Source organism: Myotis lucifugus, unplaced genomic scaffold, assembly GCF_000147115.1.
Source record: "Myotis lucifugus unplaced genomic scaffold, Myoluc2.0 scaffold_145, whole genome shotgun sequence".
Classification (NCBI taxonomy): Eukaryota; Metazoa; Chordata; class Mammalia; order Chiroptera; family Vespertilionidae; genus Myotis; species Myotis lucifugus.
This window is the reverse complement of record NW_005871193.1, coordinates 2165573-2171572: the sequence shown is the minus strand read 5'-3', so window position 1 is coordinate 2171572 and position 6000 is coordinate 2165573. Positions and strand designations below refer to the sequence as shown.

At 50.4% G+C, this 6000-nt stretch overlaps 1 pseudogene; it reads left to right on the top strand.

Annotated features, from left to right (window-relative positions):
* Window positions 1-2382: 2382 nt before the first annotated feature.
* Window positions 2383-5610, top strand: LOC111827253 (annotated as a pseudogene).
* Window positions 5611-6000: the final 390 nt, after the last annotated feature.

The following is a 6000-nucleotide window of genomic DNA, read 5'->3' as shown; positions in this document are numbered from 1 at the left end:
GAGGGCACAGGCTCCCCTGGGAAGATGCCAGGTGGAGACTGATGGGAGCCCAGGTGGGAAGCACAGGAACTCGGGAGAATCTGTCTTATTAGAGGGAAAATAATCTAATGTTTTTCTCAAACAACATGGCTGCTATTTACATAAAGCAAACATAAAGGAAATGTGTGTGTTTTTCCCCAAGTCACCCATATCCTCCCCTCACCAACACATCATCTAGCTTAATGTCGCCTTACGGTTCTGTACGAATGCACAGATAATGTGGACGCGGTTATAATGACGTCGCGTGTGCCGTTCTGGGGTTGTTTGCTTCTCTTAGCGTTTGGTGGTGGGCCTTGGGGTACATACACCAATGAGTTTGCATGCTTACTGTGGTTTGTGCTGTTGTCACTTATATCTGAGGCTGTGGTGCAGCAGAACCAAATAATAAAATCATCAAACAATGGGCTTTCCATTTCAAAAGCTGAGGCGCAGGCCAAAGACAAACACATGGAAGGTAAATAAACAGCCAGAACCAGTTTTCCTGACCTCAGAAATGTGATCGAGTGCGCTGAGCTGGGCAGGGCTGCGGAGGCAGAAGGAGGGTGCCTGTGAGGGCCCCCCCTCCACCCCCGCCCCCCCACAGGGCCTCCTGGGCAAGGCTGGGCCATCTTCCTGAGAAGCGCCTGCAGGAGTGACGGGTGTGGCTGAGGCCCCCACATGGAGCAGCAGTGGCTCTAGGTCCAGCTGAGACCTGAGGACCCAACCAACCTCTCCCGGCCCGGAGGCATTTGATGATGAGTTGACCCTTGAACAACGCAGGGGTTAGGAGGGCAGACCCCGTAGTCAAAAATCTGCGTATACCTTTCGACTTCCCCCAAATCTTCAGTGGGCGCTCAGTGTCTGTGTGGGATTGGTTCCGAAACCCTGATGGATACCCAAATCCACAAGTGCTTGTCAAGTCCCTCCTATAAAATGTGTAGCCCAGTGCCGTCAGCCCTATGCTGAAGTATCCATCTTATATAAAAACTGCTGTTTGAAATTTTAACCCTGATAGTATGGCTGCTGTCTTAAATAATAAGGACAATAAGACTACTCCCATTCCAGAGAGGCCGTAAACTATGCCCTAGACAGAGTTGTCAGTGCTGACACCCAGACACCAGGCCAGGCCTTGAGATATGGTCTCATGGCCCCTTCCTAGCACACAGGCCTTCTAAAACATTAAAATGTGCTGGGCTGCATATCTGGCGCTTTGGCCAGGTGGGTCACGCTGTGCTCTCTGTTCCTAGAACACATAGATAAGAAGGTGGTCACTGTACTGGTACTGTACTGTGTCGGGAACAAATTGTGTAAACAAGGCTTTGTAACTGACTTTGTGGTTTTTGCAAATAAAAATGCTGTAACTCCTGTAGTCAGCACTGAAGTTCAGCCTCTGCTTCGGCAGGGTGCTGTAACTGGAGTCGCTGGCCAGCTTAATAAAGGCTCCTAAATCTTGATCTGAGTCCCTGGTGGTCGTCTCCGAGGGTCACCCCATTACACTGCATCCGTGGATTCCCAACTGCAGATCAAAAATACCAAATTCACAAAACCCACAGATGCGGAGGACGGATTATATACTTACTGAAAACATTTCAAAAGAGGGACCTCTTACCCTTTGGGACAGCTTGGAAGGACCTGGAAAATGCTAAGTGAAACAAGCCAAACGGAGAAAGACAAATATCACATGATCTCACTTATTTGTGGAATCTAATGAACAAAATGAATTGACCAACAAAATAAGATCCGAAGCAGGAAGGCATGGGACAGACGGACATACCTCGTTGTGGGGTCGGGGGAACGAGAAGCGATAAACCAAATAACTTACCTACTTATATGCATAGCCATGGACACGGGCAATAGGGTAGTGAAGACCTGGGGGGGGGTGTGAGGGGTAGGGGCTGGGAGGAGGGGAGAATGAGGGAGGGATGGGAGTTATCTGTAATACTATCAACAATAAAAATATATTTAAAAATGAAAAGAAAGAAAAAAATCCATGGATAATTGGACCCTCGCCCTTCAAGCTTGTGTTGTTCAAGGGCCAACTGTATAAACTAGACGTACAGACTAGAAACTTCTGCATTAAGGGTCGGAGGGCACACAGGTTCTGCAGGGACCAAGGACCAAAGAGGGGAGGAGTCAGTGGGCATCTGGGCGGGTGCCAGCGAGAGCAGGTCATGGCAAACTACCAGGCACAGCGCTTGGGAGAGCAAGCGCTGGCAGGAGGGCGTGACAAGACTGAATTGCCTGAGACTGCCAGGATCAGCCCCTGGCGCACACCGGGGGCAGGACACGCAGGGTCCTGGGGCTTGAGAAAGAAAGTACGTCTCGCTATAGAAAATTTAAGTTACTATTTTGGCACAATTGGGTATGCAGGTAAGATTCATACACGCTACAACGGTACAAGGTTCCTTCGTGTCTCGCAACAACCGTTATTATTGTAATTGACTGTGTCCCCCTCAAGTGACTGTCCTGTGTTTTATGTCATCATTCTCCTACTGAGTCAAGCTGATGGTGGCCCTTTCTGGAGGCGGCGAGCTCCTTCCTTAGAAGACCTTGAAAGGGGGTGGGGAGAAACCAAAAGCACACAAAGAACTGATTGAAGAGCTCACTGCCACGCCAAAGCAAGAGAAGAGGGAGAGACGAGTTTAAGGAGCAGATGCTCTGGGGAAGCTGGACCAAGACCGGAAAGAAGCCCGTCTCTCCCGGCCCCCAGAGCTCCCGAGTTGGAGATAAAAGGAGACCCCCAGGCCTGGTGCATATGACATGACGGGTCGGGAGCTTGGCTCTGAGATGAAGGCACAGCCCTCGAACCGTGGAAGCGGAAAAGGATGGGCAGGACCAGAGGCAGCTCAGAGGCTGGAGGCTGAAGGACTCCGAAAAATTCATGGAAAGGATGAGGATGAAAATATTAAGAAACCAAAACATATGTCAGCGGATGACTTAAGCGGTGGCTTCGGATTGGACAGGGATGGTAGGTGTTTGCTTTCTTACTGAGATGGGAAGATGAACGTCAAGGAAGAGCAAAGCAGGGAAGCCAGTGATGGGCAGGACGAGGAGGAAGGGGTGGGCGAGGGGGTCTCAGGGGACAGTGGCGGCTCAGAGAGCCCCTGGGACCTGGAATCTAAGGAAGGCGGTGAGGAGGAGAGGCAGAGGCCTAGGAGAGCAGCGGGCCAACAGTGAGGGTGAGGAAGCTCGAGGAGCTGTCAGAACCGAGCTGCCCTATTCGTTGGCAGCTCCTGAGCCCCATAGGGAACTGAAATCTTTATTATCAGGAAAACCAGTGGGAGAGCAGCTTTTGGTGATGGAGCAAATTCAGAAATACAACCACCCAAATCTCGCAGCCGGACACAAAACAATGATAGAACGCTGGCCGGCTTCCTTTTGGAATATGTTGGAGATTTGGCTACAGATGACCTCCCAGACCTCAGGGTAATGGGTAAGTTGGTTGCGTAGTTCTATGCTTGTTGCCAGATGTTTCCTACAGTTCGTCCTCCGAGATGCCTCGCAGGAGATGGAAGGGGTGACTGAGAGGAAAGCCCCAGAAACATTTCAGGGTTGGATGTGCTCATTTATTTGAATGTTGGGGGGATGCTGTCTTCAGCCTTGACTTCTGGCTCCCCGTCGTGGCTCCTGCTCTGGTGTGATGGCCAGCTGTTCGCACAGTGCCGCGTCCTGTGTCTCCAAGAGGCCGTGAGGGATCTCTTGGTGTGCTGTGTGCTCCTGGACCACGCGTCTCTGTCTCAGAGGTTCGACCCTAGCTGACTAATTTTCTTCTTGGGGTTCTTTACATAGTGGCTCCAACCAAGCCAAGCCAAGCTCACGCTCTGATGCAGCCTTTCAGAGCTCGTGGGAAGAGCTAGGAGTTGCTCCTGGTGTGTGAAGAGGAGGCCACGGCATCATGGCCAAGGAGAAACCTCTCCCTGCACCGGCCAGGGGACTGGAGGCCCGGCCAGGGCTGTCTGGCTCAGGTAAAAAGCCGTGTGCTCATGTATGGCCTGTGGCCATCCTTCCGTGGCTGGTGAGGCCCCTGGAAATCCTCCTGACATCGCGCCTGGCCCACTGCAGCTCGGGCTCCAGCAGCTGTCTGTAAGCTGAGGAACAGAAAAGGAAAACCCAGGGAAGTGCCAGCAGCCAGGGATCTGTGAGCAGAGCCAGCCGGTGCCACTCATACTCGGCACCCCCTGCTGGTCAAGTCCTCAAGTTTGGAACAAAATAGGGAAGCAGGAAGGAGGAGCAAGAAAGGAAAAGGCTGACCCACAAACATAACTGTGAATTTAAAGGAGCCGTCCCGTCCCAGAAACATTCCGCAAAAACAACCAGCTCCCGGCTGGGATGCAGCTCTCCGAAGTCACGGAACGGATGCGGATGCGGAAAGAAAGGAACCGTGAAGTAGCCTGATTACACAGGAAGGTGAATGGCCGGCTCTGCAGAAGGAAAAGTTCAAAAAATAAATTGTTTTATAAATTTTAAAAAAGCATTCCCCTAATGTGAACAATTATGATTGTTTCTATTTACACCTGCTGTCCCACCACAGTGATTAAAAGTGCCCCCTTTCACTTTAAAAAGTGTCCTAGTCTGAGTAATGGTACATGGTCACTGGAGCCATGGCATCTTTCTGCCACAAGGTGGCAGCATCTTCTCACAGTTGAAAAAGTATCGCAGCTTGTGGGCGGTTCCAGTATCTGTAGCAGAGAAAGGGGCCCCTGGGGTAACTCATTACAGCTCTGCAAATAAAGCTAACACCGCGAGGGTGCCTTAAAATGCAAGGATTTGGGGGGATCACCTGGTCCGTCCCCTGCCATGGGACAGATGGCACGACCGTACTGGCAGCTGTGAGAAGCTGGCCTCTCTCACCTCGTAAAATCAGACTTGTTTCAAGCATTTTCGGGGACACCCTGGGAAGGACCCTGCTCCCAGCAGCTTCTGAGGTTGGGAGGTACAGGCTGCTCAGGTGTGTCCAACAACTGTTTTCCAGGTGATACTTTGTCAGCTCTTTTCTTTTCTCTTTTTGTCCCCCCTGTTATTGTGTTGAATTTTGTCCCCAAAACATGCGGAGATGAGTGTGAGCTGAGGTCTTAGACAACATGCCCCTGTGTTCTAGGAAATGAGCTAGGGTTCTGTACCCTGTGCTTTAACCAGCCGTGTGTGTGGACATAAACCACAGCGCTCTCCTGCCGCCTCCCCATGCCTGTTGTGTCTGGAGGGGTGTTAATGATGCCGGATTGCAGTCTTTACTATCAGCCACATGATGGCGGAGGTTGTCAAACCTGCTAAGTGCCATTGGACAGCAGTCTTCTGTTATCCACAGGGGAATACGTTCCAAGACTCCCCGTGGATGCCTGAAACCACAGAGAGTATCAAACTCTCTCTATATAATGTATTTTGCTACCCATACATACTTATGATAAAACTTAATTTATAAAGTAGGCACAGGAAGAGATTAACAATAATAACTAATGATAGAATAGAACATTTATAACAATATACTAGAATAAGAGTTATATGAATGGGGTCTCTCTCTTGTCTCTCTCTCAAAATCTCTTATTGTACTGTACTCACCCTTCTTCATCTATAATAATAAAAGGGTAATATGCTAATTAGGCCAGAAGTCCTTCCGGATGAAGCCGGGGCTACAAGGGAAGCCCGGGTCCCGGGTGCCAGAGGGAAGCCGGTGCCGGCAGCCAGGGGAACGAAGACCTACTCTTGCACGAATTTCGTGCATTGGGCCTCTAGTTTTGTCATAATGTGAGATGACATAATACCTAGGTGATGAGATAAAGTGAGGTGAGTGATGTAGGCAAGGGACTTAGCGTTAGACTATTATTATTACCTCGACAGTCCATGTAGTAACCAAGATGGCAGATACTAGGTGACTATTGGGAGAGTGTCTGTGGCGTGGAGACGCTGGACACAGGGAGGATTCACGTCCCACCTGCGATAGAGCAGGACAGCGCAAGATTTCATCACACTCCTCGGAATGATGCG